This window comes from Leptonychotes weddellii, chromosome 4 (assembly GCF_054177405.1).
Source record: "Leptonychotes weddellii isolate Sample4059 chromosome 4, ASM5417740v2, whole genome shotgun sequence".
In the NCBI taxonomy this organism is placed as follows: domain Eukaryota; kingdom Metazoa; phylum Chordata; class Mammalia; order Carnivora; family Phocidae; genus Leptonychotes; species Leptonychotes weddellii.
Window position 1 is genome coordinate 139,307,551 of NC_138372.1, and position 25,864 is coordinate 139,333,414.

General features: G+C 40.7%; 1 protein-coding gene across 6 annotated transcripts in view; it reads right to left on the bottom strand.

The window, feature by feature from the left end:
* Positions 1-25,864, bottom strand: part of NCALD (neurocalcin delta) — a 366,474-nt gene that overhangs the window by 316,766 nt on the left and 23,844 nt on the right. For 5 of the 6 annotated variants that reach the window (XM_081816330.1, XM_081816327.1, XM_081816332.1 and 2 more), the window contains exon 1: positions 866-932. The exons of the other annotated variant lie outside the window; for it this stretch is intronic. The gene's annotated coding sequence lies outside the window, so the exon portion shown is untranslated. Of the gene's footprint in view, positions 1-865; positions 933-25,864 lie in introns of those variants that run through there. 6 annotated transcript variants of the gene reach the window in all.

The window sequence follows — 25,864 nt, forward strand, 5'->3', positions numbered from 1 at the left end:
TCGAGTCCCGCATCGGGCTCCCTGCTCAGCGGGGAGTCTGCTTCTCCTTCTGACCCTCCCCCCTCTCATGCTCTCTCTATCTCAATCTCTCTCTCAAATAAATAAATAAAATCTTTAAAAAAAAAAAAGAGCCTGTCAGTTAAATTATTTAATACGTGTGCGCACACGCGCACACACACACACACACACACAATGTATCCTGGGTGACTATTAAAATAATGTAGCTCTGTATTTCTCGACATGAAAATATATCCATATTACAGATTGTTAAGTGACAAAAGCAGATTTACAAACACCAGTTATAGCATGAAAACAAAATATGGAAATTAATTGTAATTATTTTGTATGTACCCAATGATTACAAACAGTGATTATTTCTGGGTAGTAGGAATTTAGGTGATCAGGCAAAGTGCCCGTTGCTGGGGGCAAAGAGAAGTGTTCTATTAATAATAATCACATGAATACTTAGAACACTGTTTTAATGTCAATATGTACATTTTTAAGAGGCCCAAATATGTAAAAGTTGAAAATTTCAAGTATTTAGGAAAAAAAGTAATCACCCTGCATTTATATTATTTAATCCAAATTTACAAGGGTATGCATCCTTTGATTTTCCTCTTTTCTATTATTTCTCTGTTACTTTCATTTTTCAAGGTGATCCTTATTCACTCAACAGCAAAAACATAATTAGCTCATTCATATGCTAGTTCTTCACTGATGTATCTAATTTGTCAACCAAAGGGGAACAGAGAGCAGTCCCTGTGGCCTAGAGTCAAAACTGCCTTAAATACTTTACCAATCTACTGTTTAAACAGCTAACAGCATATCTGCAGTTTGCAAAGAAACAAAGAAACAATGGAATTACCTCCTGAGACACAAACTCCTCACGCAATGCAAGAAACATCCTGGTCCAGCCACACGGACAATGGAACCTATAAAAGAAAGATGACTACTGCACCCAAAATGCAACAATGGGTATCAAAGTCCAGTGAGTGCTTTTGCTCCTGCCCTGGGTGTCTGCAGCTCACAGGCTGCCACTTCCCAGTCCCATGAATCTTCAGAACAGGCAAGAGCGGCTGCTTACTGGGAAAAGACCACCGCCCCCTTATGTGAGCCCTCATCCTCACTCCTTAATACAATTTCACTCACAAACCCCAAATGCATACTAGAAATCTAAAAATAACATTGCTCGTTGGAATTTAAAGGCTCAAAACTGAAAATTTCCCAGGCTTCACTCCAGTAATATTGAAAATGCAGATTCTTTTTTCTACACCAACAGAAGCTTGGGGAATTGGGACTGAAGGCAGTGAGGTCCAGGAATCCATCTGCTCCATGCTATCCTGGGGAGAAGCAGTCACTGCTATTTTGGAAGTTTCAAAATGCTTGGCAAGAGTCTTATAAAAGAACACAATGAACGCTAACATAACACCAGAGAAGTATCCAGGCACTGAAAACCACAAACCAGGTAGAATGACCCAGGAGTCTTCAAGTCACCTGTAACAACCCTTGCAAATCAAGATATACCAACTCACAAAAATGGGTTTTAACCAGCATCCTTTTTCCTGGTGGTGGTTCACTGATCATATAGAAGAGTAAATTACAGCTTTAATTCATTATTTTCCCCCATCATAATTTACACAGTCAATCAAAGTTTTCTTAGTATCTCCCATGTTTAAAGCACCATGGTAGGGCTTTCTCTCAAAAAATCTTGCCTTACAGTCTAGTGAAGGGGGAAAGAAGTGTACGGAAATTGTACAATAAGTCAAGAAAATAAAATAAATAAAAGGCATAAATATTAGAAAGGAAGAAGTAAAACTTCTTTATTAGCAGATGACATTATTATGTACCTAGAAAATTCAAAGGAACTTATCTATAAACAACTATTAACAACTAATATGTGAATTAAGGGTTGGAAACAAGATACAAAGTTAGTATATAAAAACCAGTTATATTTCTATATACTATAAATCAATCAGATAAAGATATTTTAAAAATAATACCATTCATATTGACATAAAAAAATCAGGTACATAGGACTAAATTTAACAAGATATATGCAAGAATTCTACACTGAAAACATTGCTGAGGCAATGAAAGAAAACCTAAGTAAATGGAGAGATATACCATAGGTATGGACTGGTAAGACACCAATTCTCCCAAATTTACCTCTACATTCAACAAAGTCCCAGTTAAAATCCCAGCAGGTATTTTTTTTTTTTTGGTAGAAACTGACAAACTCATTCTGAAATTTATATGGGAATTCAAAGGACCCAAAATAGCGAGGACAATTTTGAAAAAGAAAAACAAAGGTGGTAGGTTTAAAGTTCCAAACTTAAGACTTACCATAAAACTATAGTAATTAACACAATAGTCAAAAAACTTGAACAGGCACTTTAAAAGAGAAAATATCTAAATAGACAATAAGCATATGAAAATGTGCTCAAAATCATCATTCATCATGGAATTAAAACCACATGCCTCATTAAAATCACAACGAGATACCACTACACATAAATAGAATAAAAAAGACGTATACCATCAAATGATAGCAAGAATGTAGATCAACTCTCAGATATTTCTGGTGAGAATGTAAAATGGCACAACTCCTTTGGAAACTGTTTGGTGGTTTCTATTAATGTTAAACATATGCCTACCCTATAACCCAGCAATCCATTCCTAGGTACGTGCACAAGAAAAAGAGGGATTTGTTCAAGAATGTTTATAGCATTTTTTCATAATTGTGAAAAACTGGAAACAATCCAAGTCTCCACCAGCAGAAAAATGTATAAACAAACTGTCACATATTCATACAATGGAATTCTACACAGCAATAAAAAAAAAAAGAACAAACTATTGATAGATATATAGCATGGATGAAACTCAAAAGCATTATGTTGAGCAAAAGTAGCCAGATGCAAAAAGAGTACATATTGTATAATGCCATTAATTTGAAATTCAAAAATATGAAAACTAATCTATGGTGATAGAAATCAGGACAGTCATTAATTACCTTTGGTAGCTGACAGCAGTTATTAACTGGGAAGGAGCATAAGGGAACTTTGAGGTGACGGAAATTTTCTGTGTCTTGATCTGAGTGGTTGTTGCAAAGGAATATGCATATGTAAAAATGCATCAAGTTGTACAATTAAAATTTTTACATTTACTATATGTAAATGATATCTCAATATAAAAGAAAGTACAGAAATAACCAGATGGTAGGAGGAGAAAGTTCCAGAAAAGATGTGCAAATAAAAGGCCATTGGAATGGTGAAATTTCTAGCCGGTAGTGAAGGATGGGAGAAGGCAGTGATCGGTAAAAGTATTACATTTAGAATGACCCTTGAAAGAGGGAAAAGCTTTGAATCTCAATAAATGTAGTGTGAAGGTAAGAGAAGGTAAAGAATATTGTGGGAGAGAAAACATTATATATTGCTATTGTCTGAGAGTTTATATTTTCCCCCAAGTTCATTTGTTGAAATCCTAGCCTGCAATGTGGTGAGACTGGGAGGTGGGGCCTTTAGGAGATGCTTAGGTCGTGAAGGTGAGCCTTCATGAAGGTGAGCCACAGATGGGATTAGTGCTCTTATAAAAGAGTCCCTAGGGAGCCCCCTTGCCCCTTCCACCACGTGAGGACACAGTGAGGAGGCACCATCTATGAGGAAGTGGGCTCTCAACACACACCGAATCTGCTGGCACCATGTGCTCTTGGACCTCCAGCCTCTGTATTTATTATGAGAAATAAATGTTTGTTGTTTATAAGCCACTCAGTTTATAGTATTTTTGTTATGATAGCCCAAACAGACTACAACACACATTAAGTAATGAAAATCTGAACTGAGGTGGATAGAAGAGGAACAGAGAAGATGTGAGTAATATTACAGAGCCAGTGTGGGGCTGACTTGCCGACTCAAAAAACAGACACCGGAGCTCAGAAGAGAGGTCAGAGCTAACGATGGCTGGGGAGTCCTCCTTAGAGTGGTGACATGCTGCAGTTGCTAATAAATATTTGTTGGGAGGATGAACAAATGGACAGACAGAATGGTAGACAGGGGAGAGGGAGGAAGATTTAATCAGGTTATCAAGAGAAATAGATCAGGTTTAGCCACAGAAAATTGCTGGTATTTTACCATTTTTTTGCCTTCTAAAAACTGCAGTTTCATATGACTCAGTCTAATAGATAAGGAAAAAATAGGGGGCAAGGGCAACTCTGTGGGCCACTCCTCCAATTAGGGAAAAGAAGAAAAGCCAGTGAAAGAGCAGACAGGGAAACACATTATAATAAAAATAAGAATAAAAGGCTCTATGCAGTTTAAAAAAATATACTGCCTTAATTTAAAAATGTCTAATTAGAAAAAAATTCTTGCCTAAAGACAGGAACTGACAATTTACAGAAGATCCACAAAGCCAAAATGCATATAAGAAATGTTCAGCATCACAACAATCAGAGAAATAAGCATTAAAACCATGAGATACCATTCCAAAGATTTTTTTTAAATAATAGTATAAATTTCTGGCAAGCGTTTAGGAAAACATTCTCACACATTTCTTTCAAAAGTATAAATTCATACAGACTTTCTAGAGAGCAACGTATCTGTATGTATAAGATTCTCTAAATTTTTCATATCTTGTGACTCAGTCATTTCACTTTTAGGAATTTGTCCTAGAAATGTATTACGTGTGTAATAAGAAAAAGCACAAAAAGATATATGTAGAAAGATGCTTAACATATCTTATGTATAATAAAATAACCTAGGGCGTAATAGCCTGGGTGGTTCAGTTGGTTAAGCGACTGCCTTCGGCTCAGGTCATGATCCTGGAGTCCCGGGATCGAGTCCCGCATCGGGCTCCCTGCTCAGCGGGGAGTCTGCTTCTCCCTCTGACCCTCCTCCCTCTCATGCTCTCTGTCTCTCATTCTCTCTCTCTCAAATAAATAAATAAAATCTTAAAAAAAAAAATTTTAAAAAAATAAAATAAAATAAAATAACCTAAATGTTCAATAGTGACTTAAATACCCAATAATGGGGAATTTTAAAAAATTATAGTTATTTTTTTAATCATCCTTTTATAAGTATATTTAATGATACAAGAGAAAGCTCACCATAAATCTAATCTTCAAAATAACATTTTGAAGTTGTCCCCTTTTGGATGATAAGGAATATAAAGGTATCAATAAAAAGAATGTCCAAAAGAAAATTCACCCAAATCCCCACATGGCAGGAGTATAGTACATGTGTATTTTTGCTCTTTTTGTTTTCTTTTTTGTTTTTAACAACAGCAAGGATTGCCTACAATTTTAAAACAAATTAAACATTATTCATTTTAAAAAACACATTGCTCTCAAGTTGTCAGGCAGCACTCAAGGCAACCCAAAGGGTATGTGTGTGCCGTGGGCACATCTCTTAAAAGGAACGCACAGAGATAGGTCTACCATAAAGCTAAAGAAGCCCAAGCTTCAGGACACTTTCTAAGGGCACACAGTCCTTTCTAGAACTCTAGGAGGGATCCTAATTATGTGCCCACACGGTCATTTGGTTTTGTTTTTATTTTGCATTAATAAGCTATTTCAGCAGCAACAGGTTACAACCGCTGTCTCTTTCCAACACCATTTCTTCTCCATCATACTTTGTCTCATAGCAGGTGTTACTGGAGTTGCCCCGGGCATTTTTGGGGATCTGGATAAAAAGAAATTAAGTTGGGATATATTCAGTTTGAAGCTTCACAGGACATGTTAATGAGACTTGTGATCATTTCCACGTACAGTTGAGTTATTGCTTGATGTCCCAGGGTAGATACGGGTTTTCCGGAATGTTCCTACCACCCACTGTGCTGACTCATCCAGTGTTGTTTCATAAAGGTACAAGGCCAGAGGATATGAACGTGTCCTAAAGTGCCCAGCACTGGAAGTATGTGGGTAGTAGACAAGAAACAAAGTTTGAAATGCAACAGAGCCAGAAGCTCATCTATGGGAAAGATCTTCCAACTACAGCAGACAGTTCAGTTCTCATTGACATCCGCCCTCATTTTTCAGGACTCTGTATGACCATAGAGGTACCAAGGCAGAGGGTAAACTATTAAACAGACTTAGATGGAGAAAACAGCACCAGAACTACAGCGTAGTATCCATGGGTTGCTTCTCTCGTTTTGGTCCACTTACTTACCTGGACAAATTCCTGCTCTAATCTGTAAGGTTCTCCCTGCCTTTATTAACTCTGAAGTTCCTGAACTTGGTGTGACAACTGATTCTGAAGCCCTAAGAGTTTGACCTAACTTCCTGTTTGTCACGTTTACTTCCTTTGAGATCTTAATCCTTGTGCCCAAAGCTAGACTGGTGAATAGTATCCTTTCTCATTGGTCTCTGAGTCTCAGGAATTAGACTTGGCCTTCAACCCTGATTGAACTTTATCAGCAACGGTCATGGCAGTTCCTCAAGAATTCCTCAACCTCTTCCTGTGGGCATACTGACGTCCACAAAATATTTATTATATATGTGTATATAGATTTAGACCTATTTCTACAAAGGACTTGAAGAAGCTTATAAAAAATATATGCAATAAACTAGAACAAGGTTATTTAATCAACTATGGGCGTACAAGTTGTGAATCTTATTTTACTACTTCACCATTCCATATGCATAGCTTTTTTCCACAGGTCATAAGATGGCTGCTGTATCTCTATACATCACATTTACATTCCGGGCAAAGGAAGAAGGGAAAGATACAACACCACAGACTTCTGCTCACCTGCTTTGGTTAGAACTGAGTCCCATGGCCACCTTTAGCAGTCAGGTAGCCTGAGAAATTGAGTTTTTAACTGGTCCCATTGCTGCCCTGAACAAAATCAGGGTTCTGTTAGTAAGAAAGAAGGGGGACACATAGCAAGTAGGCAACTAATAATAAGTGTCCCACCAAGAAACTGGGTAGATGTTACCAGAAATATGTGTGGTCCAAAAAATTTTTCCTTATGTGTCTATGAATATTTATATAATATTATATGTTTATATAATACTATATGATTATGTAATTCTCCTAAAAACTAAAAATGTAATAACCTAGATACCTACTTAACATCTTAGGGTTCCCATTTTCTTCTCTATTTCTCCCCTCTGAAAGTTTCCCCTCCTCATTTAAATCAATAATAAAATCTTAATGATAAATTTAACAGAAATTTGTCAATGTGTATCAAGACTCACGAAAATGTTCCTGTTCTGCCTCACAATTAGGGTTGCCAGATTTAGCAAATAAAAATTGTGGATACCCAGTTAAATTTGAATTTCAAATAAAAATGAACACTTTTTAGTATAAGTATGTACCAAATATTACACGGGACATACTTATACTAAAAAACTATTCATGGTTTATCTGAAATTCCACTGTGGCTGGGAATCCTGTGTTTTATGTGGTAACCCTACCCGTATGACTGCCCCAAGACTTCATCCTAAGGAAATAACACAAAAGAAAGGACAAGAGCCCTGCAGTGACAGAATGGAAAACTGGAAACAAAGTAAATCCCTTCAAAGAAAAGTAAATAAACTATGGGCATTCTAATCCATGGAATAGTATTTAGAAAAATAAAACTGTTAAATTATTAAAAATTATAGAAGAATATGCAAGTCTTGTGTATGCCATAATTAAAATTCTAAAAATGCATATAAACAGTAGAAACACCAAAAAGGAGTAAAGAAAGAAAAAGGTTGTGTTTATTAGGGAAGATTTGAGAGGTTTTCCCTCCTTCTCAACTTTTGAAATATCTTTATGACCTTTTATAAATTATAAGATCTTTATAAATATCTTTATAATATTGTAAAATATTCTGCTAAGAGAACACTGGTGAATTATTAAGTTAAGCTGAGTGACCAGACAGGTTTGCAGATGAGGAAAATCAGTCTCATTTTTCCCAGGAAGGTGCTGGGTCCAACAGACTGTCTCCCTGAACACAAGACCTAGGGGTTGGAGCAGAGAAACGGAATAAGATTTTAGCTGCCATATAGCATTTGCCACATTTCGAGGGCATTAAGCTAAATAATCTAAGTGAGAAAGGTCAACTCTATTATCCACAGTTATAAGAGAAATAGAAGCTCGAAATGACTTGCCAGGGAGAATACATCCTCTCACAAGTGAGGAGAATCGAGGGAATGGACGCGAAATAATACCTGCATTCATCTAAGAGGCTTTGTGTTGAATAAGTGCTCTTTGATTGTATCTCTGAGCATGTCCCTCTAATGCTGGTGAATAGGTAATTGTAAGTATATACAATGAATGGCATGCCTTCCTTTTTCAAGAACGCACACTTTAAGCTGTTTTTCTAATGGTGATGATGGATTTATACAATCACCTACACTGTTCACCCCACTGTGCCTGTGGCCCACATCTGCACAGCTGGCCAGGAGAGAGAATTCAGGGAACAGAGTGAAGCAATGCTAAACCATCTTCCCCAAACACCGCGCTTCCCTTAGCAATCATGTCAGGTCTCTTAATCAACATCTGCTCACAGCATTCCTGAACTTAAGTAATGCTTCCCTGTCTCTCTGAGGGGAACTGTCCATCTAGACTCCTGGGATGCCTTAGCACTAATTGGGTCAAAGACTTATTCTGACAACGTGTATGAGATTGAGAGGATCACCACTGCCTGGCAAAGAGTCGACTATGGTGGTGGCCCCAACCTATGGTTCTTCCACAGGTACAAGACAGTTCCAGGTTATGGATGCTGGATTACCTCCATGAATGTGGATGTGGAAAGGAAATTTTTTAAGCCTGGGCCAAGAAGGAAAGAAGACAGAAAGGGGGGAAGAAATCTAGGTATTGGTGGTACTAAGGGCCTCTGAGATCCTTTGGAAGGTAAAAGGTAAGATAGACCTAGTAATAAGCCTATAAAAATAAATTGAAAGAAAGCTATGATAAAAGAGAAAGAGAGTGAGAAGTAATATCCTTCAGAGTCAGTCAACAAAATTTCAATTACATTATAGGCCAGGTTTTAGAATCCCTACCCTGTCCTTTCCCCTTCTCAAGAAATCTGATCCTGCCCACAAAACTCAGTGGAGGTCAGCAGGCCTCACCGCCCATTCACTTTGGCCATTACTGATTGGGCCAGGAGCACTTAGCAAACTTGAAGGGGACCTACATGTTGGTGGGCTAGGTATCAATTGAATTCCCTGTCTCTGGAATCTGACCTCCGCCGCCGCAGTCTTCTTGGCTGGCTTCCCTCCCCTTCCCCACCTCTAGATGTCAGAGTACCCTAGGGATTAGTCCTGGGCCTCCTTCTCTGCCCCGTAAACACAATCTCTGTAGGTGATCTCAGCTGAAGCCCTGGTTAGAATTAGCTCCCAAATTCTAATCACCAGTCCCCACCTCTCCCTTGCTCCAGATTTAAACATCCAAGTAGCTGCTTGACATCTCTATTTGGATGACTAGTAGGCATCTCACAAATGAACACGTCCAAAACATAAATTTAATTTCTCCTCTCAATCCTGTTCCTTTCCCAGTCTTCCCATGGCAGCAAATGTCAATTCTGTGTAGTTAGTTCCTCCAGAAAAACACCTGAGTTCTCTCTTTCTCAACACCCCACAGCTGGCTCACCTGCAAATCCTGTAATGCCCCTAAATGGCCAGCTCTCCCCAACTCCACCACCACCAACCTGGCCCAAGCCGGCATCATCTCTCACGGGGATTAGAGCAGCAAGCAGCCTCCTCCCTGGGCTCCTTGCTTCCACGCTGGCCCCTCTGCATTCTGTTTTGCACATAGCCACCAGAGTGATCTTTTAAAAACGTGGATCACATCATGGTGCTCCAACCTGAGACTCTTCCAACGGCTTTCCATTTCACTCAGAAAAACTCCTAACTCCTGATGAAACTACAAGTCCCTTGATGACCTGCCCTGCTCCTCATCTCCCACCACTTGACCCCTCATTCATTATGCTCCCGTCACTATGGCTTCTTGCTGTTCCTTTTACCCACTGCTTTCATTCCTGACTCTGGGCCCTCAAGCACGCTGCTCCCTTTGCCTGGACTCGAGTCTCCTAGATCTCCACATTGCCGGCTCTGCTCCTCACTCAAGTCTATTCAAATACTACTTTCACTCCTTTCTTTAAAGTGCTGCACCATCCCCCATCTCTATCTATCACTCTCTGTCCCATCATCTTATTTTATTTTTTATTCATTCATCTATATCTGAAAGTGTACTGCTCGTTCATTCCTTTGCCTGTGTATCTGATGACCGTCTGAACTTCCCGCTGGAGGCAAGACTTACAAGAGGTACTGGGGCACGGTAGGCACGCATTAATCCTTGCTAAAGGAATGCAGATGAGTCTTAGAGCCTGTAGATGGTCAGCGGCGACTTCTAGACCTCATGGGTCATAAATACTCAAGCTTGGGGGCCTTACTGAGGAGGCTAAGTGGAGAAGACTCAAAGGTGAGAGAAAGTGGGCGACTCCTCAGGGCTAGAGACTACAGCTTCAGCTTGGGCTCGGCCTTTGGTTTCCAGTCATCTCCCCGCGGCAGCTCCCGGGTAGGCTGGCTGCATTCCAATGCCTATGTTGTGAATCCATCTGTTGTATCCTTCCCTCCTTTCCCGGAGCGAGCCTCAGTGCGCATCTGTCTCGTGCACACACGGCGCTGAGTACCAGCTTAGAGCAGAGACCTCATTGCCCCCGGCTGCCTGGTATTTGTTCCTTTTCCAGCCCTGACACAGGTCAATCACCCTGAGGAAGTGAACAGGACAGAGAGGATCCTCTGCACAACTGTAGGATGTCTCCCTTTTACAGGGAGAGACGCCGTGACCCAGAACTATAGGCGTCTTCCTCACACAGCCAGCTAGTCCCTGACAAAGCCAGAATCTTCCAGATAGGAAGGATTCACTCTTCCTCTCACGGAAGATGAGCTCTCTACCTACCACATGGAGTGCACTCTTTTGAAGATAATCACAGCACGACAGCCTTCACTTCCCACAAAGGAGGAGGTTGGGATAGAAACAACTCTGCCATCCAGAACGCGATTCTCATGAAATAGGGCTTTGAAGTTAGAACTGGGCATTTCTTTAAAAGGTTCTGAGCACGACAGCAAAGAGCCCTGTCTATAGCAACAACTGCTGCCGTTTTAACAGTCCTTTTCTCACACACCTCCTACAGCTAATCACTTGACAGCTTTATATGATTATTAACTGCAATGCATAATTAATAAATTGGATGACTTTACCTTCGCACATCTGAACGCATAGAGCGATCTGCCAACATTTAAGGAAATCCCGTCATGCCACGAGGCGTTAAATCATATTTAAGGAAGTGAGAAAGTAAGGCACTAGGGTAATGGCAAACTTGCCCAAATATTACAAAGCACCTCCCGCGAAGTGCCACGGCAACCCGGGCAGGACTACCATTCTTCTGCCGCCAGGGGCTCACGCCTTGCCAAACAAAGGCAAAGACCTGACTGCAAACTGCATAGCCATTCCACTGCACTTCTCAAGCCTTTTAAATAAAAATAGATCCCTGCTGCCACCCACCTTCCATAAAAAAAAAAAAAAAAAAAAAAATCCGCCCAGGAAACATAATTCATCTCTCTTCCAATGACTTCACACAAAAGGGTAACGGCCCCGGGTGTTGTCAGCAGCCAGCAGTGTTTGCTATTTTCACTTCTCACCTAAGAGCTCCATTATTCTGAACAATCCCAAGCAAGCACCTCTATTTAAACCACCCCTGGCCGACCTTTATTGCCTAATACTAGGTTCATCTTGACAGCTTCCTATAAGCATTCATTTCAAGACTAGCCTGCAGAATTATCCAAAAACAATATACCATGTCACACCATGGAATTCTTTCATATAGCACAAATGGAGGGAGGAGGCGAGCCAAATATTTCACTGAGGACTTTAAGGGTCGGCTCCTGAGTGTACTATTGTTCTGTCCCTGTCAGAGTTGGTCACGAAACTTCAGGGGACCTCAACCCCACTGAATTAAAGTATTCTCGGTAGAGGCTGGGTAGAGAGAGGGAATTTTCATAATTTCTCCCACGAATCAAAGAGAAAGCCTTGGGGGCGCCTGGGTGGCTCAGTTGGTTAAGCGACTGCCTTCGGCTCAGGTCATGGTCCTGGAGTGCCGGGATCGAGTCCCACATCAGGCTCCCTGCTCGGCAGGGAGTCTGCTTCTCCCTCTGACCCTCCCCCCTCTCATGTGCTCTCTCTCTCAAATAAATAAATAAATAAATCTTTAAAAAAAAAAAAAGAGAGAAAGCCTTGGGAGTTTCATTTTACTTGGAAGAAAGACTCTCAAATAAAAGCATGGGCTCTGGGGCCTCTGGGGGATACTAAAATTCTGTGGCCACTCCATATGGTGGGCATGAAGGGCTTGGGGCCCCCACAGAAACTGCAATTACAAGGAGACATCAGGACTGGCTTGAGTTGTACCCAACCAATGGTTCTCCAATTATTTACTACTGGAGGGCTCTGAGGGACTCCAGCTAGCCTAGGCCTCCAGCCCACTCATTAGGCATTAAGGCCAAGCTTCTAAGAGCATACTAAGGCCTAAGGGTTTGATATATGGGACAAGTTTTGGTGCTAGAGAGGGTCTGAAGAACGGATTTTTTTTGTGGTTTGGTTTGGTGTTTTTCTCCAAAGTTCGATGCTTAGACCATGTGCAGCATAATTATCTTTGGCATTTGTTAAATATTCAGATTTGTGGGCCCCTATCCTTATGTTTTGCATCTAAGTCCTGGTATCTGTATTTTATGTAAGCTCCCCAAGTTTGAAACCCCTTCTCTTGGTGGTTTGTCTCTTATTGCTAAAAAAAAAAAAAAAAAAAGGTAGAACAAAATATTCTATGCTTTCAATAATGTTAGAAAATGTACTGTTTAGGGATGCCTGGGTGGCTCAGTCGTTAAGCGTCTGCCTTTGGCTCAGGTCATGATCCCAGGGTCCTGGGATCAAGCCCTACATCGGGCTCCCTGCTCCGCGGGAAGCCTGCTTCTCCCTCTCCCACTCCCCCTGCTTGTGTTCCTGCTCTCACTATCTCTCTCTCTCTGTCAGATAAATAAATAAAATCTTTTAAAAAATAAATAAATAATAATTTTTAAAAATGTACCGTTTACCATAATGTCAATAAGTCACATGACTACAGCATGACCAGACTACAACTGGGTCTGCTTAGAATTCAAGTGCATTGGCACATTATTTTTGAGGTTAAATCTCTAATGAATCCTTTGGTATTCGCTGTCTCAACAAAGCCCCTCTCCTACAAAAAACTAGTCTTTAATAGTATTGGTGTCATACTGAAAGAAAACACGACTGGACCTTGGCACAAACAGTCCCTGGGCTTAAAAACTGTTAGTCCATTTACTCCCCTGATTGATTGAATGTTGAGAAGCATTCAGATAACGAGAAGGTAAGAGCACATTGATTTCCTACACATGCACACTCTCTCTCCTCTTCCAAATTAGCACTCCTTTTTTAAGATTGTATTTACTCATTCGAGACAGAGCGATACAGAGAGAGACAGCACGAGCAGGGGGAGAGGGAGAAGAAGACTCCCCGCTGAGCTGGGAGCCTGACATGGGGTTCCACACGGGGCTCAATCCCAGGACCCTGGCATCATGACCTCAGCTGAAGGCAGACGCTTAACCTTCTGAACCACCCAGGCACCCCTACACTCCTTTTCTACGAATTCTCCCACTGTCTCAGCCAGCCAGCTAAAGTACTGCACACATACCTTAAGCCAGACATCATACTGGTATTTAAAGATGATTGCCTTTTCATCATAAGAAGAAAAATAAAGATAGAACATTGTCATGAGCTGAATGTTTATGTTGCCCCCAAATTCCTATGTTGAAGCCCTAACCACAACGTGATGTAATTAGAGGTGGGGCATTTGCAAGGGGATTAGGCTTAGATTCAGTCGGGAGGGTGGAGCCCTTATAATGGGATTAGTACCCTTATAAGACAGGAAGAGAAACTCTCTCTCCCTGTTCATGCACCACGCACAGAGAAAAGGCCGTGTGAGCACATAGCTAGGAGGCCATCTGCAAGCCAGGGAGTGGCTCCCATCAGACAGCAAATCTGCTGGCACCTTGATCTTGGACTACCCAACCTCCAGAACAGGGAGAAATCGATATCTGTTGTTTAAGTCACCCACTCTGTGGCATTTTGTTATAGTAGGCCCAACTAAGACAGAAATCATTTAATAAACATATTTTAAAAATTAAAGAGCTCAGCTGCAAGCCCCTTTACAAGGCACTCGAGAAACGCTCAGCTGGGCATGGCTGGTGCCCACCAATACCAAGCCTAATGGAAGCCAGCAGCTGCCAGACCAATCCTAGAAACAAGAATTTGGTCTGTTGGTGGGGCTGTGAGCTAGGAGTGGCCGGTGGTCCTATGCATGTGATTCCTAATCTACTGCTTTATGGCAATCACACAACGAAAGAAACAGGTTGAGCATTGTATTTAAATTGCCTTCCCAAATCTGGTTTCATAACCCACCACTCTGCACTCTTCCCGTGAAGCTACTTACTAATGCTGCCACAGCTAAGTTAGCTAATTGTGTTTCACTTCTAAGAGTGCAAAGAGGAATAAAAAGGCATCAGCATTTGTCCTAAGACACTGTCTCTTTGTGCTTATTGTTTTCAAGTAACAGCCCTTTAGAAAGCAGTAACTGGAGGAGTAAACCTCTCTTTGGAGATATGACTGACACAGGAGCTCTCTGTCCCTGATAGAAATTGATAAAAATTAAAAGGCCTCTTTAAATTCCAGTTTCTCCCCAAATCCTTCTTCAACTAAAACAGATGCGAGGATCTACCTCCCTCCAACATCCATTCCACATGGTCTAAAATATGCAATCTCCATAAATGCCCCACAAGGAAAACATCCCTATGTGTTATTGAATATTCGAAATTAATATCTCCTCAGTCACTGCTAGAATCATCGTTTTTCTTTCTGATGGGAGGCATCACTAAAGAAATCTCCAGACTGTGGAAAAAAAAAAAAAAATGAGAAGAGAGAGTTTTCAAGATAACACATGGTTAAATAGAAGCCTGTTCTGTTCAGACTTGCTGGCAAAAGAAACTGAGTGCTTCCTCCCAGCAGGGTGCATTTGTAATGGGGCTGCAAATTCATGGGAGTATTTGGCCTGCCTCTCCATCGCTGGCTGAGGCCCTTCTACCACAGCTCTGATTCAAATCACTCTGCAGTCCCTGGGTGAATAATGCAATAAAGGACTCAGAACAAAAACAAGAATTACTACTGAGACGTGCACATTTCCTCCCCCTACTTCCAAAGAGCAAAAGAAAAATCAATGTATTTCACTCCTTGTGTTTATGAACAATGATTCTTTTTCTTCTGGTGTATAAGGATTAAAAAAATAGCTGCAGGAGGCAAGACTCTTAAAAATAAATAAATAAATAAATAAATAAATAAATAAATAAATACGACCTGATTGTCTCCCCTGCCGGTGAGTTCATAAAGTCTGACTCAACCCTAAAATGGCAACAGCACGACTTTGACTCTGAAATTGTCTAATTAAATCTACAAACCCAAGCCAAGAAGACACCTTCCTTCAATTGAAACAATCCATGAATAGTATTTCAAACCAGCTCAGCATGGTTTGGACTTACACACACCATTCTGGAACCCCTTACAAGCCTTCCCATAAGCAGCGACAGCATGATGGCTACAGCCATGAATATCAAAGGTGGGGTGCCCCTGTAGATGGAGACAGGGACCCTTTACGGTGCAGCAGCTTAGATTCCAACTGGGTGATCCAACATAAAACTAAAAAATTCCTTTATTCCTTTTATCTCTATTTCACCTTTTTTTAAATCAAATAATACAAGTATATTGTTTTAAAAAGTCAAATCGCACCGTAAGGCTAAAAGAAAAATGAGCATCCTGTTACCCCACCTCGTCCACCTCCCCTCCCATTCCCCACAGGTAACAACTCCCAACTCTTTTTAGCTATTTCCTACCATCCTAACCTCCATATGTTTTTATTAGATGCTTTATTGCTATTTCTTGTTTTCCTTTCCCATGTGGACATTATCTACTACTTCCCACGGTCAAAGATTAAAACCTAGCGGTTACATTAGTTCCTCCCATTTCTCCACCCCCCTGTCACCTCAAAAGAGTAACATCACTATTTTGATTAAAGCAATACAGAATTTACACTGTTATGACTATGAACCCAGACTGCCTTGGTTGAAATCCTGCCTCCAATAGGTACCAGCTATGTGGGCTTGTGCCTCATTTTCCGTAATTGTAAAATGAAAACTGTATCCACACCCACTTCATGGGCTGCTGTGAGGGTTAAACGAAAAATTATGTGCGAACGCTGAAATGAGTGCCTGGCGTAGAATGAGTGCTCTCTAAATGCACGATCAGAATAGATTTCCTTTCTTGTTCATCCTCTTTTCTGTGCCTCATTTTTCATTTATTTAATGTTCTATGTAACTTTCACTATTGTATCCTGAAAACTCCCACAATTCTCTAAAATTCCTCTCATTCCATTTATTACACAATGTAGTATTCGTTTGCTTTCCTTAAAGACATCCCTTTTGGAGTGCTCCATCCTCCTGTTACAATCTGCCCAAGCTCCATTGGCCTAATGCACACTTTAAATCAGGTATTCCCTTCTCTTTCTACTGTGTGGGTCCTTGACCTGATCCCAAATCCCACGGCTTCCTCCGTCTTGATTTATACTCCTTTTTGATGGTGCACATCCTGCAGCATATTCCTAAGTCAAGATACATAGAAGTTAAATACCTTCAGTCACATAACTTTGGAAAGGCTTTTATTCTACCTTTCGATTTGCCTGAAGTTCTGCAAAAATACAGAATTCTAAGTGGAAATAATTTTCCTTCAAAATGCTGAGGGCAATGCTCCATTAACTTCCAGCTTCCAGGGTTTCTGTTGAAAAGTCTAGTTCCCCTGATAACTGATTTCTTCTTGTCTCTGATAGTTCCTAAGACTTTTCTTCATTCCTGGTATAACATTTCATGATGATATGCATCTCTTGTACTGGGCACCCAGCAGGCCCTTTAATCTGGAAACTCTTGTCCTCTGGGGAACTTTCTTGCTCTTTTTTTCTTTTTTCTTTTCTGATTTCCTTCATGTTCTTTTGGAATGGCTATTAGTTGGATGTTGACCTCTTAGATTTTCCGCCATTGCTCTATTTTTCTCTCCTATTTCCCCAGCTCTTGGTCCTTCTGTTGTACTTTCTAAGAGTTCTTCAACCATACTATCCAACCCTTCATTTTTACTTCTGCTCTCATAGTTTCAATTTCTAATAACTTGTTTTATCAATATCCCTTTCTTGTTAATAGCATAGTAGTCTAGTTTAAGAAGTGCAATAGTTATCTCTTACCTCTCTAGAGATACTATAATAAGTTACTTTTAATGTTTTTTTCTGTTGCTTGTATTCTTTATTTTTTTTCTAGATTCTTCTTTTTTCCTCTTAATTTTTTTCTTCATTTTTCATGAAGAAACTGTCCTCAACTATCTGGTGAGGCTTTGCTCTCTGGTCATATTTAAGACAGTCTCAAAAAGATAAATGGAAGTTCTGGGAGAGTGAGTAGAATTTATAATGAGTGATTGGCAGGAACCTGTCACACTGTTGGGACATATACAGATGTCCGCATATTTGTCTTTGCTAGTCAACTTCCCAATCAAGATATTCTTCCATCTCCTATAGTGCCTTTGCATGCCCATGTCTACAGTGGGGTAAGGAGGCAGGGAGTCTCACCCCAGATTTTCACTTAACTCAGAGTTTCTCAACCTCAGCTCTATTGACATTTTGGTGCAGATAATTCTTTGTTGTGAGGCAGTCCTGTGTGTTGTAGAATATTTAGCAGAATTCCTGGCATCTACCCACTAGATGCCAGTAACAAATTCCCACCAAGTTCCGACAACAAAAAAGGTCTCCAAGTATTGCCGAGTATCTGTTGACTTTTCCTCTAGTCCAGAAACTCCCAAGTTCATCCTCTCTAGACATAAACCTATCTATGCAGAATGGAGGAAGGGTACTTGTCTAGCATCATAAGTGGAGGGAGGGAATCCTTTTTAAACTAATGCTCTTATCAGCCCCACCTTCAGAGGTATCTAGAGCCACCAATGCCTGAGATTATCTTGAGTTTGTGACACAAAGCAGCTTGCTTATTATTGGCTATAGCAGGAAAAGCTAAAACCCCAATCAGTTACCATTAATCCATCTACTTTCCATACCTCAAAATTTTGTTGGGATCTCTTGCATACAGTCATCTCCTTCCCTATTCATTTTGTCCTCATGAGTTAATGCTGTATAATCCTTTCTCTGACATCTTGGTGGTATTAAGGATGGGGGACAGTAAACATTGCATAATAAACATTGCACTTGGGCACCATGTTTAACCTGAAACCTCTCGGTTCTTTAATTTTCAAATTCGGGTAAATGAAAGTTAACAACTCTCATAGCAGCAAGGAATACATCACCTAAGTATCTCTCATGACTGTACAAGAGCGTAGAGGTTTTTGGTGTACATTTTGTTAATATCCCAGAGTTGAGGGTTAGAAAAATATATGAAATCAAAAACACTGCACTAAGAACCAAACCAGGATCAAATCTCATCCTAACCCAAGTGTGGGTAATTTTGAAATTGAGAATCAATCTAATCTATCAATAAATCTAATATAACCACTTTCTCTTTCATATTAAAGATGAAATTCTGTATCTCAGAAAGACACATCTGGAACATCATCAGCCCTCAAAAGTCAAGTGGTCCCCACCCCAGAATTACATTTGTCCTCCTGAATCCATCTACTTCTTTCCATGCCCACAACTACCAGCATCCTGTACCAAGCCTCCATTCATCACTTACCTGGACTCCTGTCTAATCTGCCTGCCACTATTCAATCCAGTCCAGTCTATCCTCTAACACAGTAATCTTTTCAAAGAGCTAATATATATGTTCATTTCACATGCCCTTAACCCCACCCCACCTTAAAATTCAGTGACTTCCCATTGCTCCTGGGAGGACAACTGAAATCCTTAACATGCCTAACACATCCCCACAAAGCTAGTTCCTGCCCACCTCTCTAATCTCCAGTCCTAGCGTGCTTCCTCTTGCTTCTGGTGCTCCAGTCACACTAACTGGCCTTTTTCTATGCTCCGCCCACCGTTGGCCTTCATCTGTACTATTCTTTCTTTCTGGAATGCCTGGAATTCCTGGAATGCTATTTACCCACACAGCTCCTTCAACCAGTTATTTCCAACCCATCCATCAAATTTCAATTCATCCATACAGTCAAGAGCCTTCCCTAACTCTGTACCCAGAGAGTTCCTTTTATTTTACCTAAGACTTGTCATTTTTTGTCACCACATAGGAATTCTTCATGTCTTTATATGCCACTTTGATTCACGTTCCTCCGTTCCTCCACCGGTCTGTAACTAGGAGAGAAGGGACTATGCCTGTTTTACTCATTGCTCTGTCCTCAGAGCCTTGTACCTTGCCAGACATGTAGGAGACACAAACAACTTACCACTTGTATAAATGAATGACTTCACTAAGTTCCCATGAGTTAAAGAATTACCCTATGTGCTCTAGGGAAAAAAACTACTCTTTAGTTCTTTATGAGTGACTCTTCAGTATGACTGATAATTGTGGTTGGGCAAAAGGAAATGCATTTTTATCATAAAGGGTATGATCAAATGAGCTGAGAGAGTTGAGCCAGAGACTGTTAAATGCCAAGGTATTCATTCTCTCCTATCTGTATTATTGGGTGGCAAAGTGTCCTACTAAAAATATTTGCATTTCCCCAGCCTCCCTTACAGACCAGTATAGTTAGTGAGATTTAAAAAACAAAACAAAACAAAAATAAAATGGAGGGTAGGGCTTTGAGTGTTGATTCAGCTGGGAGTTATGGCTCTATGCCTCTTCTTTGCTCCATCTTTCTACCTGGAGCATGGATGTGATGGCTCCAGCTCCAGGAGCCATCTTGGACTATAAGGCTATCTTTTTTTTTTTCTAGCTTTATTGAGAAGTAATTGACATATAACACTGTATAAGTTCAAAGTATAAAACATGATAATTTGATATACATATATATTATAAAATGATTATCACAATAAGGTTAGTATATCCATCACCTCATAGAATTATTGTTTAGTGTGTGTGTGGTGAGAATTCTAAGATCTACTCTCTCAGCAACTTTCAAATACACAATACAGTATCGTCAACTATAGTAACCATGCTGCAGATCAGCTCTCGAGAACTTACTCATCTTCTAACTAGAAGTTTGTACTCTTTGACTACCTTTACCCATTTCCCCCACCCCTGGCAACCACCAAGTTATGCTTCTGAGTTCAGTTTGTGTTTAGATTCCATATACAAGTGAGATGATACATTATTTGTCTTTCTGTGTCTGACTTATTTCATTTAGCATAATTCCCTTAAGGTCTTTCCATGTCGTTGCAAATGGCAGGATTTCCTTCTTTTTTATGACTACATATATATATATATATAGTTGTTTTCAATCTTGGTTATTATAAATAATGCTGCAATGAACTTGGGAATAAAGAGATCTCTTTGAGATCCTGATTTCGTCTCCTTTAGATATACACCCAGAAGCAGAAATGCTGGACCATATGGTAGTTATCTTTTTAATATTTTAATAATACTGTTTTCCATAACGGCTATACCAATTTACATTCCCACCAGCAGTGCAGAAGGGTACGTTTTTCTCCACATCTTCATCAGCACTTGTCATCTTCAGTCTTTTTGAGAATAGCCATTCTAACAGGTGTGAGGTGATATCACATTGCGGTTTTGATTTGCACTTTCCTGGTGATTAGTGATGTTGAGTGTCTTTTCATGTACTTGTTGGCCATTTGTATATCTTCTTTGGAAAAATGTCTGTTCAGGTCCTTTGCCCATTTTTATTATTTATTATTATTTTTTTAGAGAGAGCATGCACACGCAAGCATAGGGTGGGGAGGGGCAGAGAGAAAGAAAATCTTCAGCAGGCTCCATTCCCAGCACTGAGCCCAACAAGAGGCATGACCCTGAGATTATGACCTGAGCTGAAATCAAGAGTTGGATGCTTAATTGACTGAGCCACCCAGGCACCCCTTTAAATTATTATTTTTATTATTTTGCTATTGTGTTAGTTCCTTATATATGTAGATATTAATCCTTTACCAGATATATGATTTGCAAATTTTGTTCCCATATAAGGCTATCTCAAGAAGAGAAATGTGCAGAAAACTGTAAGAGTCCTGGGTCCCAAGGATCAAGATGCAGCCATACCTTCTCTGGACTGACTACCTCCCGATATTTATTGTTAGAAAAAATAATAAATCCTTATGTTTTTAAGCCACTGAAATCAGCTCTGTTCCCAGCAACCAAACATAATTCCTAACTGATGCGGTAGTTAACAGAAAGAGGCAAATCCGGCCCCTAAATACCTCACAAATTCCTGAGGATAAAATAGATGGCCCAGAGCCACAAGAAATCATTAGGGCTAATCGACTCCAACCAAATTCCTAAGGCAGTTGTTTCTAATCACTCCAAGGTACTTGATTATCTATAAAGTTTCCTGTGATGGACCTTACACCACCCACATTGTGATGGAAAAGGCATTTCCTACTGCATTTCCAAAATTATCAATCACACCCAAAAAGAGTCACTCTTAAAATACAAAACTTGAGTAATGCTCAGATTGGTTAATAATCTCAACACTAGCCATACAGTTATAATGTTTAAATTCTATGAAGAGTACAAAGAAACTTGCAAATTAATTTACATGATGTCAGCTCAATTTAAGGGGAAGTGAGAGGGGGTACCTGGCTGGCTCAGTCAGTAGAGCGTGCAACTCTTGATCTTGGGGTCGTGAGTTCAAGCCCCACACTGGGTGTAGAAATTACTCAAAAATAAAATCTTTAGGGGCGCCTGGGTGGCTCAGTCAGTTAAGCATCCAGCTCTTGGTATCGGTTCAGGTCATGATCTCAGGGTCCTGGGATCAAGCCCCACATTGGGCTCTGCACTGAGCGTGGAACTTGCTTACGATTCTCTCTCTCCCTCTCCCTCTTCCAAGCATTCACTCTCTCTCTCATACTCTAAAAAAAAAAAAAAAGTCTTCAAAAAATAAATTAAATAAAAGGGCAGTAAAGTGAGATAGCATTGATAACATGGATCGAACATTCAGCCAGATGCCTTGTGTAAACCATCTCATGTGAACCTCACTACAACTACCATGCATGGTAGATAAGATACTCGTTTTATAAACAAGGAAACTGAATCAGAAAAGGTAAGTGACTTGCCCAAGGCTTTTCAGATGAGTGGTGGAGCCAAGATTTAAACACAATAGTCACCCTTTGTGCACAGGGGATACGTTCCAAGACCCCCAGTAATACCTGAAACTGAAGAGGGTACCGAGCCCTATCTATGCTATGTTTTCTCCTATAAGTACATACCTATGATACAATTTGATTTACAAATTAGGCACAGTAAGAGATTAACAACAACAATAACAAAATAGAATAGTTATAACAATACGCCGCAATAAAAGTCGTGTGAATGTGGTCTCTCTCCCAATATCTCATTATGTACTCACCCTCCTTCTAGTGATGATGTGAGATGATAAAATGCCTACGTGGCAAGATGAAGTGACATGAATGACGAGTGACGCGGGCACTGTGACGTAGCATTACGCTACTATTGATTGGCTGACAATTCGTCAGAAGGAGGCGAGGTTACTTCTGCGCAGCTGTCCCCAGGGAAACTGAAACGTCGGGAAGCGAAAACTGCAGCGAGCAAAACCTCAGCTAAGGGCGCACTCCGGTACTTCTGACTCCCCGTCCTGTACCATTTTCACTACCCCATCCTGCCTTGTGATATTATAATTTATAATAGGAAATATATGTTTGATCTTCATCCCAGTTCCTGGCAAGGAGCTCTTAAAACCCTTGGAATTTTCTAAGTGTTGAGAGCGATCGGAGATGTCTTTTGTTATGTGAATGAGGTGACTTTTGGAAAGCCCCTGGGTCATCTCAGGATGAGAGCTGATCACCACCAGAGGTTTAATCTAATCCTGTGATTAAAGGGTTAGAACTCAGTCCCCCTCCAGACCACTGGGGAGTGGAGGAGGCTGAAGATTGAGGTCAGTGGCCAATGACTTACTCAGTCATACCTATATAATGAAGCCTCCATAAAAACCCAAAAGTGTGGGGTTCAGAGACCTTCTGGGTTCATGAACACATGGAGGTGTGGGGAAAGTGACATCTCAGGAAAGCATGGAAGTTCTGAGTCCCTTGCCACATACCTTGCCCTATGGCTGGTTGTTTCTGAGTTATATCCTTTTATAATAAACTGGTGATCTAGTAAGTAGAAATGTTTCTGAGTTCTGTGAGCCACTCTAGCAAATTAATGGAACCCAAGGAAGGGTTTGTTAGAACCTCCGATTTATAGTTGGTCAGTCAAATGCACAAATGACAGCCTGAACTTGTGAGTGGCATCCAAGCGGGGAGGGCAGACTTAAGGACTAAGCTCTTAACCTGTGGGATCAGTCACTATCTCCAGGTAGGTAATGTCAGAATTGAGTTAATTGCTTGTTGGTATGGGAAAAAAAAAAGCACCCTGGAGTTGGTATCAGAATTGAAGCCTGAAAGCCAGCAATTATTGAGTGTGTGGTTGACTTCACCAAGCCCTGTTAATGAGCAAATGCTCTTCTTCACAGGATTAATCAACAAGAAGTTCTTGTGGATTGAATTGTGTCCTCCATAAAGATATGAAGATATGAAGTCCTGACTCCTAGTACCTGTGAATGCGACGTTATTTGGAAATAAGGTCTATGCAGGTGAAATCAAATTATGGTCAGGTCGTAATGAACTGGGGAGGGCCCTAATTCAATGACTGGTATCCTTAGAAGAGGAAAATCTGGACAGAGACACACTAAGAGGGGAACATCATATGAAGCCAGAGACCAAAATTGGAGTGATATATCCGAAAGCCAAGAATGCAAAGGATTGTGGGCAACCACCAGAAGCTCAAAGAGGCAAGGAAGGATTCTCCCCAGAGCCTTCAGAGGGAGCATGGCCTTGCCGACACCCTGGTTTCAGACTTCCAACCTCCAGAATTATAAGAGAATAAAATTCTGTTGTTTTAAGCCATGCAGCTCATGGTGATTAGTTACAGCAGCCCTAGGAAAATAATACGGAAGTTGACCCTGACTTCAGGCTGTTTTGGCCTTAGCAGGAACATATGTTTGGTTGAGTATAAAGTTATATCCATGTCATGTGATGTGGGAGCGGGGCACTGGTCAGATGGAGCTGGGAATGTGTCTAATATTTCCTCCTGCCCAGTCCAGGAAGGCCCTGAGGATGAGAGAGGTGGAAAGGGGACAGGTGGAGGGAGGGGGCAGAACCAAGTGTGATGGGTGGCCTGGACTTAAGAACCAAGCTAGGCCAGGGAGATATGAACGAATAACAAGTATTCAGGATGGATTCAGGAGCCCTCCTTATTGGACCTGAACACTTGAAGGACCTCATTTTTTCTACTCACCCAGATTAGGGCCACGAAAGGTAAACCAACTTAGTCCTGTGTTTAGATCTTGAATATCTGCTAGGTTCGGACCAGCTAAAACCCAATGAATAGTGGCTGGCTCCAATTTTATATTTTGTCTAATGCCAAAGATGCTGTTCGTGGGCTCATTAAAGTGTTCAATTAACTGAAGCAAATGCTTAAAAATCACTGGGGAGATAATTACTCAAAATGTACACCCTAAAATGTATGAAATTACTAATGATACAAACTCAAGCCAAGAAAATATTGTTAAAATGAAACTAGGTAGGGGATAATGGAACTGAATGGTATCTCAAACTTGTTTTTCACTGTTAGGCTTGTTTCATGGTGGAAGTACCCATTTCTAGATAGTTTCTAGGAAAAAATAAACATTTCAAAGATGTTAATTCTAATAGTTATGACATTCTCTTAGACCAGTCACCTTTCACTGAAGCCAGTGAGATGAAATAAATAAATTTTGCCAAAACTTTCCTTTTATTATGGTGACCAACTCATCCCAATGTGCCTGGAAATGTCCTGGGTTTAGCACTGAAGGGCCCACATTCCAGAAACCCCGCAGTCCTGGGCAAAGTGGGACAGTTAGTCACCCTACTTCTATAAACGAGAAATGGTGTTGTGATCAAGCACTGCAAGGCAGGAGATTGATGCAAAGATCCAAAACATATATTCAAAGAAGACTCTTAGGAATCAAATAGGTCCAAGATATGAATCCAAAATGAGGCTAAGAGGCTAAAGATCAAAGGTCACTTTTCAAGTGGACTCACACTGGTAACCTCTCACGTCTCAATGACCACTCCTCGCTCTCCCTTTGCTCAGCCCTCACTATTCTAGGGCTCAGCCACAGGCCCTCTTTTTCTATCTATGCTCCCACCCCAGTTTCTCCCATCCAGTCCAAGATTTAATACCATCCCTAGACTGACAAACCCCAAATCTCTCTCTCCAACATTCATGACTCTCCAGGTCCATACATCCAAATGGTGACTTAACATCCCCTCTTGGGTCTCCATGTATGAGTTTGCCGAGTCTCCCATAACAAAGCATTGCAGTCCGAGTGGCTTACACCACAGTTAGTGATTTTCACAATTCTGGAGGCTTGAAATCCAAGACTGAGGTGTCAGCAGGATTTTTCTTTTAAGACCTTTCCTCTTGACATGAACAGACATTTTTCCAAAGAAGACATCCAAATGGCCAACAGACACATGAAAAAGTGCTCAATATCGCTCAGCATCAGGGAAATCCAAATCAAAACCTCAATGAGATACCACCTCACACCAATCAGAATGGCTAGAATTTACAAGTCAGGAAACGACAGATGTTGGCGGGGATGCGGAGAAAGGGGAACCCTCC